Source organism: Pleurodeles waltl, chromosome 12 (assembly GCF_031143425.1).
Source record: "Pleurodeles waltl isolate 20211129_DDA chromosome 12, aPleWal1.hap1.20221129, whole genome shotgun sequence".
Lineage (NCBI taxonomy): Eukaryota > Metazoa > Chordata > Amphibia > Caudata > Salamandridae > Pleurodeles > Pleurodeles waltl.
The window spans coordinates 524585410-524597880 of NC_090451.1; positions in this window are offsets into that span (position 1 = coordinate 524585410).

A 12471-nucleotide genomic window follows, 5' to 3' on the forward strand; every position below is an offset into this window, starting at 1 on the left:
TTCCCTACAGGGTTTTTCCTCTGGGACTCCTTCTGGAGGGCACGGACTGTGGTGGCGTATTACTGTCAGCAGCACTGTGGCTACTGTGTGGGGTCGCCCCTACCTCGGCTAGAGTAGGATTTGCAAGAATCAAGGCCGCACGCATCCCCATCTGGTCTGGACAGTAAGCCAAAGGTAAATCGTGACAGATTGCAACGCCCAAAACTCCAGTCGTGGTCCAGGATCATGGAGAATCCCTTGAATATGGAACAAACAAGCCAAACATTGCTACTGACTATCCAACAACAAGCCCAGAAACTACAATAGTTACGAAACGAAAATACACCCTTACGACAAGCCTTAGTTTCCAGGACCGCTGATGTTCCCACCATCTCTGCCACTACACCTCATTTTTCTGGGGATCCTAACAAGTTGCGAGAATTCCTAGATGCCCTGACAGTTTACTTTGCGTTTAGACCTTCAAAATTCATGCAAGGCAAGACCAAGGTCGGATACCTGATCAGTGCCCTGTCTGGTCGGGTCTTAGCCTGGGCAACTCCCCTGGTAACATCCAATGATTCCCATCTGTCTAATTTTCTAGCCTGTATCACTGCCTTTAAGCAAATGTTTGAACGTCCTGGACTTGAATCCTCTGCAGAAGAAGCCCTATGCAACATCCAACAAGGGAGTCAGGATGTCTTACAATATATCACACGGTTTAGACAATTGGCAGCTGAAACCTCTTGGGTAGAATGTACCCTTGTTACTCTTTATTGAAGAGGTCTTCGGGATGAAATCAAAGACGAATTAGTGCATTACGCTAGAGTGGAGGATCTCAAGAGTTTGATGTACTTGACTCTCTCCATAGAATATTGTCTTAATGAACGTAGGATGGAGAAGAAAAAGAGCCATATACCATCACATACAGGAACCTCACGTGCCATTCCTCATCGTTCTGAGGAGACTCACTCTGAATCTAAAGGAACTACCGATGAGGAACCAATACAAATTGACATGGCCCGTGGACCATTATCGACTAGTGAGCGTAAAACTAGACAAAGGAAAGGACTGCGTTTATTGTGGTGCTTCTGGTCATCTAATCCGTACCTGCCCCATTCGTCCGTCAAAGCCCTTGGGAAACGTCAACTCCCGTCCTCTGTGAGAAGGGAGAGGACGGGATGTTCCCAGATACCTTCCATTTGTTCCTCCAGAGAAGAAGTAACAGCTCTTTTTCTTTTACCCATCACCTTACAATTAGCCGATGGCCGAGAAGAAATAGCATTAGCCTTGTTGGATGATGGGGCCAGTGGTATCTACTTAGATGAAACATGGGCTCTGGAAAAAAAAATCCCTCGGGTACCCAAGGACATACCAGAGCAAGTTCATACGGTGGATGGTTCTCTTCTAGCCTCTGGACCTGTCATTAATACCACTCCTACCTTGTGTTTACAATTCGGGAAACATCAGGAATATGTCTCTTTCAATCTAACATCTTCACCACATCACATCATGATTCTAGGTATTCCATGGCTAACCTGGCACAATCCCTATATTAATTGGGAAACTAGAACCATTTCACTTTCTTCCAAATTTTGTCAACAGCACTGTTATTTATCAGGAACATATTGGTCCCCGAAGAAGATGTTATTAACACCACCTAAAGTAGGTTGTTCCATTAACCTCCTCCAAGGAGTACCCAGTCATTCTCTGGAATATGCAGACGTATTTCAGAAACCTGAAAAACCAGTACTACCACCTCACAGAGAATATGATTGTTCCATTCCTTTGGAACCTGATGCTATAGTTCCCTTTGGGAGAATGTATTCTCTTACCGAGCCCGAGAAGAAGATCCTCAAAGAATAGCTAGAGGAGAACATACAGAGTGGTCTGATTGCCCCTTCCTCTTCACCCGCAGGGGCTACCCTCTTTTTCGTACCGAAGTCACCCACAGGGGCTACCCTCTTTTTCGTACCGAAGAAGACGAAGGACTTACGTCCTTGTATAGACTTTCACGGATTAAATAAGATCACTACTAAAGATCGCTATCCTCTGCCCCTCATTAAAGATATTTTAGAAGCCGTCAGAGGAGCAAGGAGATTCACCAAATTAGATCTTAGAGGAGCCTACCATCTTTTAAGGATAAAAGAGGGTGATGAATGGAAGACTGCCTTCAGAACTCCTTTTGGCCATTATGAGTATCGGGTAATGCCCTTTGGGTTAACCAACGCTCCCTCCATATTTCAGAGATTTATGGACACTATCCTTTCTATCCTTTTACACCAAACAGTGGTTGTCTATTTGGATGATATTCTTATATTCGCCACTCGTCCAGAACATCACACTAAACATGAACTCCAAGTACTAGAAAGGCTTAGGCAACATCATCTATTCTGCAAACCAGAAAAATGTGAATTTGATCAGACTGAAGTGAAATACTTGGGGTATCATATCAACCAAATAGGTATTGCTATGGACTCCGACAAGGTCCAAGCCATTTTGGATTGGCCATCCCCCTCCTCCATCAAAAAAACCCATTGTTTTCTAGGATTGGCCAATTTCTATTGTCAATTCATAGCTGACTTCGCCCAGCAGACCAGTCATATCATGCAAGCTCTTAAGAAAGAAAACCTACGGAAAGGTTTTTGTTGGACCAAAGATGCGGAAACTGCATTTCAAGCACTAAAACATGCCTTCACACAAGCTCCCATTTTACGGCATCTGGATACCACCAAACAGTTCATTGTTGTCACAGATGCCTCAGAAAAGGCGACAGGAGCCGCTTTACTGCAAAAACAAAGTGATGATGGATTAGAATATCCCGTATTTTACCTTTCCCACATACAGTCAGACTCGGAACGCAATTACTCAGTGTTAGAAAGAGAACTGCTCACCTTGAAGATGGCTTGTTCGGAATGGAGACAATTTCTTATGGGATCTAAAGAACCCTTGGAGACGAGAACAGATCACCGGAATTTGCTGTGTTTAAGAAACTTCCAATGGCAAAATAGTTGTCAAGCCCGATGGGCTTTCTTTTTCAGTCAATACGACTTCTACATAACGTATATCCCTGGTTCCCAAAACATTTTGACAGATGCCCTGTCACAACGCTATCCTGAATGTAGTGATTCTACTACGCAAAACTTAATTGAGCCTGATAGAATCATTGGGTTAGTACAATCCTTTCTTGACAAAGTCAAATCTGAGTATTCTAATCTTGCTAAAACTGAAATGAATAAATTACATCCACAGTTACGTAAAGATAAGGAATACTATTATCACAAGAAAGCATTGTTCCTGCCTACTAAAACAGTCAAAACAGAGGCCCTACGAATGTGCCACGATTCCCCAATCGCAGGTCATCGCGGTATTAAAACCACCCATCATGTTCTTCTGCGCTCTTTTTGGTGGCCCACACTTAAAACAGACACTGAAAGCTATGCAATTTCTTGTCCCATCTGTGCACAAGCTAAGACACCTCGTAATAGACCAGCAGGGTTGCTCTATCCTTTACCTGTTCCACCGGCTCCGTGGCATACTGTATCCACTGACTTTATGTGTTCTCTGCCTCCCTCAGCTCGGATTCGAGTAGTAATGGTGACAGTTTACTCATTCACTAAATTGGCTCATTTCACTGCATTAAAGAAGTTACCCACTGCAAAAGAATTGAGTCAAATCTTTATTCAGGAGATCTTTCGGGTTCATGGCCTCCCTCAAGTCATCGACTCAGACCGTGGTTCCCAATACATCTCACGCTTTTGGAAACAATTCTGTTAAACACTCAAAATTGACGTGGCACTTTCATCTGGCTTCCATCCCCAAACAAATGGACAGACAGAACGCCTAAACCAAGGTCTTGAACAATATTCACATAGTTTCTGCAATGCTACGCAAAGTAATTGGTCCATGTACTTACCACTCGCCAAATTTTCGTATAACAATGCAGTTCGTAGTGCCGCAAAGGTCTCTCCATTTTATTGCTCTTATGGGTTCCATCCTAAGGCCTTTCCTGTTAATCTCAGAGAATCATCTACACTCCCTGCCATCACAACATTTGTTTGACAACTACGCGGTATCCATCGTGTTATACATTCTAATCTTCAAACCACCAAGATACATATGAAAAGGATGGCTGATGAAAGACGTTGTGATGCCCTGTCTTATCAAATCAATGATAAAGTCTGGCTTTCCTCTAAATTCTTACCTCTCCGATTATCCCAAAATAAGTTAAAACCCCAAGTATTATGGACCATTTCTGATCCTTCAAAAAATCAATCCCGTTTCTGCTCATCTTCGTTTGCCTCAAACTTGGAAAAAACATCCCGTGTTTTATGTGTCTCAGCTAAAACCCTATGTACCTGATCCTTTTCACAGACAATTCTCCTGTCCTCCTCCTCAATTGGTTGATGATGTGCCTGAATACGAGGTCCAGGAGATCTGTGACTCTTGATTCTTCTGTGGATGTCTCCAGTTTCTCATCCATTGGAAGGGCTATCCTGTGAGTGAATGCTCCTGGGAGGACACCTCTTCGGTTCATGCCCCTCTTCTGGTCCGTCGCTTTTTCCGTCGTTTCCTACACAAACCTGGGACCTCGGGAGGGACCTGCTGTCATGCAGCGGGCTTCCGTGGCATCTCCCGCTCGGGCCACTGTGGGGGCCGCGGTCCAGTTTCCGGATCACAGGGCCCGCCGTGGCCCTTTTTTCTGGCCGCGCTCTGTTTTCTCTACTGCGGTGAGGCCGGAGGCCCAGGATTTGGCGTCAGTCCTCGCCGCGTATAATGCGTGGTGCGGGTGTTGTCGCGGGGTACCCGCCCCCGCCCTCCCCTGGTCCTTCCACTTACCTGGTGCCTCATTCTAGGGCCTTCTCTTTTTCCTTCTTCTTCCTGGAGGAGCCATGATTTCTCTTTCCCAGAATGCCATTCTCCTTTCATCTTCCCTGCATGCATCTGTTTCCCTTACTACAATGGTGTATTTTCCTATCTGGTTCTATAGCCCCTTTCCCAATCCAAGATGGCAGTCCTACTTCTTCCTGTCAAGGGGTATATAAGGGGATAGATTCTTCTTCTCTTTGTGTTGCAACATTTTTCCTGTGGTGGTCACGCTCTGGTTGGTCTTCTATCGGACTCCAGTTTTGCTCTTGTTTTTCCTCTGTCCTTCCAGTGAAATTCCAGACATCGAAGTTTTCATTTTCTTGTGTCCTCCTTCTGTTCCAGGGAGTTCCTGTCTGGAGTTTTTTCCCTATGGGGTTTTTCCTCTGGGACTCCATCTGGAGGGCACAGACAGTGGTGGCATACTACTGTCAGCAGCACCCTGGCTACCGGAAGGGGTCGCCCCTACCTCGGCCAGAGTAGGACTTGTAAGAACCAAGGATGCACGCCATCCCCATCTGGTCTGGACGGTAAGCCAAAGGTAAATCGTGACACTACTTCCCTCTGGAACCTCCAACTCACCTGTGGGGCCCTTTTTCCAGTTGAAGGCTATGAAGGCCTCCTCATCTGAGGAGTCATCCCCAATGGCTACACTGGTCACCCCTGGGGTTTTGCTAGGAGGATTGTTTTTGGGACAAGAAGTGTCCTTGGTGTGGTGCCCTGTCTATCTACAGTTTTGGCACCATGCCTTAGTGGCATCCCAGTTCTTACCCTGGTACCCACCTTTGTTTTGGGTTGTGTCTTGGGGCCCACCCACCTGGACAGGGTTTGAGGGACTACAGAGGACTCTTTTTCTTTATTTCTAGTGTCATCCACTTTCTCTTGGGGAGGCTTTGTAACCCCTTTCCTTTGGTCACCCCCAGTGGAGGTTTTGGTTACCCTAGTCTTGACCCAGTGGTCTGCCTTTTTTCCCAATTCTTGGGGAGAAAATGAACCTAGGTCTACCAGATATTGATGCAACTTTTCATTGAAGCAGTTACTTAAAATGTGTTCCTTCATAAACAAATTATAAAGCCCATTATAGTCATGCACTTCATTTCTAGTTACCTAACCATCCAGTGTTTTCACTGAGTAGTCTACAAAATCAACCCAGGTCTGGCTCGAGGTTTTCTGAGCCCCCCTGACCCTAATCCTGTACTCCTCAGTTGAGACTCCAAAGCCCTCAATCAGGGTAGCCTTCATGAGGTCATAGGATTCTGCATCTTTACCAGGGAGTGTGAGGAGTCTATCTCTACACTTTCCAGTGAACATTTCCCAAAGGAGAGCTACCCAGTTCGATGTGTTTACTTTTATAGTTGCACAAGCCCTCTCAAAAGCTGTGAAACACTTGGTGATGTTATCACCATCTTCATATTTAGTTACAATCCCTTTGGGGATTTTTAGGATGTCACTATTCTCTCTGACCCTATTTAAGTTGCTGCCTCCATTGATGGGACTTAAACCCATCTCTTTTCTTTCCCTTTCTATGAATAGGAGCTGCTTCTCCAAAGCCAATCTATTGGCCATCCTGGCTAACAGGAAGTCCTCTTCATTGAGGCTGTCCTCAATGTTTCCAGAGGTACTGGTCTCCCCTGTGGAAGAATCAGGCTCTCTGACTATGATTTTTGGAGTCAGGGTTCTGGGAACCCTGTCTTCCCTATTTAGGACAGGAGGGGGAGTTCTTCCTCCTGTTCACTCATTTCCCCATCTGAAGGAGCATCCTCCACATCAGAGGGGTGGTCCCTTGTGAACTCTGCCAAGAGCTCCTGGAGCTTTACATTGGCAGGGTTGGACCCAGTCTAGACATTATCACTCTAAAAGTTGGGATTACTTTTTAAGAATCTAAAAACTATCTCTAGAACTTAAATCCAAACATTTACAGACCTTTAAACTCTAAAAGAAATGATAACAGGGACTTACACAAGGCCCTAGCAGGACTTTTAAAAATGTAGAAAAATAATCAAACTGCAAAAATCCATTTCTAATGACAATTTTTGGAATTTAGTCATGTGATCAGGTATTGGCTGAGTAGTCCAGCAAATGGAAAGGCTTAGACCCCACCAATGTAGGAAGTTGGCTCTGTATGTACTATCTCAAAGTGAGAGATAGTGTGCACAGAGTCCAAGGGTTCCCCTTAGAGGTTGATAATGGCAATATTAGATAATACTAATGCTCTATGTTGTGGTACTGTGGTCGAGCAGTAGGCTTATCAGAGGGTAGTGTTAAGCATTTGTTGTACACACAGAGGCAACACACACTCAAAGACTTAACTCCAGGCCAATATATTTTCTTAATTTATTTTAGAACCAAAAGATTCAAGATTTGAGGTAAGTACATAAAATGCAAGGTACTTAACACAGGTTAGAATAGAACTTTGATTTAAAACAGTAGTACACACAGTTTTGGTTAAAATGGCAATAAGCTATTTTAAAAGTGGACACTGCAAAAATCAACAGTTCCTGGGGGCGGTAAGTTTGGTTGAGGGATCAAGGCAACCCCAAAGCAACAGCACCAGCAACACAGGGCCAGTCAGGTGCATAGGTCAAAGGAGGGCCCAAAACACATAGGGCCTCATTATGACCCTGGCGGGCGGCGGAGGCCGCCCGCCAGGATCCCGCCCTCCAAATTACCGCGCCGCGGTCAAAAGACCGCGGCGGGTATTACGAGTTTTCCCCTGGGCTGGCGGGCGGTTCCAGTAAAACCGCCCGCCAGCCCAGGGGAAAACGACCTTCCCACGAGGATGACGGCTCGTAATCGAGCCGGCGGAGTGGGAAGGTGCGACGGGTGCAGTGGCACCCGTCGCGTATTTCAGTGTCTGCAAGGCAGACACTGAAATACTTTTCGGGGCCCTCTTACGGGGGCCCCTGCCGTGCCCATGCCATTGGCATGTGCACGGCAGGGGCCCCCAGGGGCCCCGCGACCCCCCCTACCGCCATCCTGTTCATGGCGGCTTTCCCGCCATGAACTGGATGGCGGTAGGGGGGGTCAGAATCCTCATGGCTGCGGAGCGCGCTCCGCAGCCATGGAGGATTCCAAAGAGCAGCGGAAAGTCAGCGGGAGACCGCTGACTTTCCGCTTCTGACCGCGGCTGAACCGCCGCGGTCAGAATGCTCATTGGAGCACCGCCAGCCTGTTGGCGGTGCTCCCGTGGTCGGTGGCCCTGGCGGCCACCGGCCGCCAGGGTCAGAATGACCCTCATAGGCACTTATGAAGAACAGGGGTGCTCCGGTCCTAGTCTGCTTACAGGTAAGTACCTGCGTCCTCGGGGAGCAGACCAGGGGGGGTTGTAGAGCACTGGAGGGGACACACACAAGCCCACAAAACAAACCCTCAGGGGCGGCTGGGTGCAGTGGGCAAAGTAGGCATCGGGTTTGCTATAGAAAGCAATGGAGGGATCCGAGGGTCACTTAGGCAATGCAGGCAGGGCACAGGGGGGCTTCTTGGGCCAGCCACCAACTGAGCTAGGATGAGGGCCGCCTGCTGGTCACTCCTGCACTGGTAGGTGGTTCCTCTCGGTCCTGGGGGCTGCGGGTGCAGTGCTTGGTCCAGGCATCGGGTTCGTTTGTTACCAGGCAGTCGCGGTCAGGGGGAGCTTCTGGATCCTCTCTGCAGGCGTCGCTGTGGGGTTGCAGGGAGGTCGACTCAGGGTGTCCACGTCGTTGGAGTCGCCTGGGAGTCCTCTCTGCGGTGTTGGTACTCCTCAACTCGAGCCGGGGGCGTCGGATGCAGAGTGTGAAGTCACACTTCCAGCGTAAGAGAGAGTTCTTTGAAAGTTGCTTCTTTGTTGCAAAGTTGTTGCAGGTTTTGAACAGTGCTGCTGTTCTCGGGAGTTCCTTTGTCCTTTAGATTCACGGCAGTACTCTGAGTCCTCAGAGGTCACTGGTCCCTGTTGGATGCGTCACTGTGCAGGTTCTTTGAGTCTGGAGACAGGCCGGTAGGGCTGGGGCCAAGTCAGTTGGTGTCTCCTTCGTCTCTGCAAGGCTTTCAGGTCAGCAGTCCTTCTTTCTTCAGGTTGCAGGAATCTGATTTCTGGGTTCAGGGTCGCCCCTAAATACTAAATTTAGGGGTGTGTTTAGGTCTGGGTGGCAGTAGCCAATGGCTACTGTCCTTGAGGGTGGCTACACCCTCTTTGTGCCTCCTCCCTGAGGGGAGGGGGGCACATCCCTATTCCTATTGGGGGAATCCTCCAAAACCAAGATGGAGGATTTCTAAAGGCAGGGGTAACCTCAGCTCAGGGCACCTTAGGGGCTGTCCTGACTGGTAGGTGACCCCTCCTTGTTTTTCTCATTATCTTCTCTGGACTTGCCGCCAAAAGTGGGGGCTGTGTCCAGGGGGCGGGCATCTCCACTAGCTGGAGTGACCTGTGGCATTGTAACACAAAGCCTGAGCCTTTGAGGCTCACTGCTAGGTGTTACAGTTCCTGCAGGGGGGAGGTGTTAAGCACCTCCACCCAGTGCAGGGGGGAGGTGTTAAGCACCTCCACCCAGTGCAGGCTTTGTTTCTGGCCTCAGAGAGCACAAAGGCTCTCATCCCAGGGGGTCAGAAACTCGTCTCAGTGGCAGGCTGGCACAGACCAGTCAGTCCTGCACTGAAGGATTGGGTAAAATACAGGGGGCATCTTCTAAGATGCCCTCTGTGTGCATTTTTTAATAAATCCAGCACTGGCATCAGTCTGAGTTTATTATTATGAGAAGTTTGATACCAAACTTCCCAGTATTCAGTGTAGCTATTATGGAGCTGTGGAGTTCGTTGTGACAAACACCCAGACCATATACTTAATATGGCCACACTGTACTTACAATGTCTAAGAATGGACTTAGACACTGTAGGGGCATATTGCTCATGGAGCTATGCCCTCATCTGTGGTATAGTGCACCCTGCCATAGGGCTGTAAGGCCTGCTAGAGGGGTGACTTACCTATGCCACAGGCAGATTTTGGTGTGGATGGAATCCTGAGGGGGGATGCCATGTCGACTTTGCCTTTTTCTCCCCACCAACACACACAATCTGCAATGGCAGTGTGCATGTGTTAGGTGAGGGGTCCCTTAGGGTGCCACAACACATGCTGCAGCCCTTAGGGACCTTCCCTGGTCACAGAGCCCTTAGTACCACTGGTACCTTTTACAAGGGACTTATCTGTGTGCCAGGGGTGTGCCAGTTGTTGAAACAATGGTACATTTTTACTGAAAGAACACTGGTGCTGGGGCCTGGTTAGCAGGGTCCCAGCACACTTCTTAGTCAAGTCAGCATCAATATCAGGCAAAAGGTGGGGTGTAACTGCAACAGGGAGCCATTTTCCTACACATACCCATTTGCCTTCCTCGATAAAGAGCAGGCATTCAATTTAGTATGTTGGTAATAGGTGTGTCTGGTATTCCGTAAGATGGGCCTGGGCTCACACTATATAAATTGGATTAAACTGCTATACACTGGCCCACAGGCTAGAGTACGTACTGGGTGCCATGTCTTTGCCACTCTAGATCTACAGCATGGCACCCGGCAGGGTTGTCCCCTGACACCCTTGATTTTCGCCTTGGCAATGGAGCCAAGCTCTCATAGGATGGGGAATACAAGTAGGAACTATCAAGCATATAATTTCGGTTTATGTAGACGATGCATTGGTAAATCTGTGAAGGCTGGCTGTTTCTACACCATTATTGTTGAAAGAGCTGATGGAGTTCTCGTTGGTCTCCGGACTCCGTGTTAACAAAACAAAATCTCTCCTGTTTCTGCTGGGTAGACTCAGAAGCGCCACATTGGAGCAGCTCCCGCAGGTGGAATTACCCTGGACAACTGGCAAAGTTCGATATTTTAGAGAATAAGACTCACTCTTTGTTGGGGCTTCTGTGGAATGGTATGCGATGCAGGGCTGGACTTGCCACAATGCGGGGAGAATGGGAGCATGGTGGATTAGAGATTCCAAACCTAGAACTACACTACTTGGCGTCACAACTCCAGCATGTGATATACTGGTTAGATACTGACCTTAGCTGGGAGAGGTCCCTATTGGCAGGCACATGTGAGGGACAACAGCTGGGGATATTTATGATGCGTGGCAGGAACATTCCACACACATTTCCACATTTGGTCCGATTGATGGCCAGGCTTTGGGGGAGGACAGTACAGATAGTGTTAAAGAGAGCTCCCTATGCCCCTGAATCAGATATTTGGATTGTACGTTCCTTCACCCAAATAGCGTAGTTAATGTCTGTGGAGAGGTGGCAGGAGGGTGGTTGTCCGACACTATCTGATTTCTACATAGGGGGTAGATTTATAACGCTACAAGATGCCATGGAAACATTTGCATTGGGCACTAGACAATTCCTTCAGTATGCTAAAATCGCAGCCACGGCACAACAACTGTGGCCTGCATTTCCGGACGCCCCTGATGCCACCCACACAATAGTCAACATGTTATCTATGGAAGGGGGCGTACATTTGTGACTCATTTATACTGAGCGCTATATACAGATAGATAGGTTAAGCCACTTCGAGTAGATGAGAAATGGCAAACCCTAAGCGATGATCCCCTCTCCCCTAGCGAGTGGAACCGAATACATGCAGAAGTCCGTAGGGTATTGGTTTGCGCAAGGTTCAAACAGATACAATATACCATCATTGATATAAATATTTATCCCTCAGGCGACTACACACAATGCACCCAACCTGCGCCTCTAGATGTCCCAAGTGTGCGGTCCTTGAGACAGATTTTTTGCAACTGATCTGGCAATGTCCGGTGGTAGCAACATATTTGGGTGAAGTAGTGGAGCAGCTTAGGCATGCTACCGGCTGGGATATCCCTCTGACGATTAATACATGTTTATTAGGCCTGTTGCCCAGGGACCAGAAACAGAATCTCAGCAGGCCACTCACGGTACTGGGTCTTATGGCAACAAAACAACGCATAGCTATTCACTGGATGAGTAATCGAGCCCCAACTAGAGAGAAATGGGAGGGAGATCTGAGGGAATAGGCTAATGCAGAAGATGAAGATATGAGAAGGACAAGGAAAGATGACAAACTACCTGAGATGCTGCTTGCCCGGGGGGGGGGGGTAATGTTGCAGGATTTGAAGGGCTCAGACCAAAATATGCAAACTGCGGCTGGGAGACCAGAGGCTCTTAAAGAGGTAGATGGGTGGGAAGAAACAGACCTAATATGATACACCCAACCAGATACTAATAGGGTTGACAAATCTTTAGCCTCACTGATATAAGGCAATATAACTGAAATGCATATAATGTGAACTGTCCATACATGGAAGCTTCTTCTTAGGGGTAGGGTGGGAGAGGGAGTTGTGAAGTTTTGTTTCTATTATATGGTTTGATAAATGGACACCAAAGAATAATAATAGAAACTATGGGCCTGATTCTAACTTTGGAGGACGGTGTTAAACCGTCCCAAAAGTGGCGGATATACCACCTACCGTATTACGAGTTCCATAGGATATAATGGACTCGTAATACGGTAGGTGGTATATCCGCCACTTTTGGGACGGTTTAACACCGTCCTCCAAAGTTAGAATCAGGCCCTATGTTATTATATTGACTTGGAAGTATCCTCTGAATGTATATTTTTGCAGCTAAAACT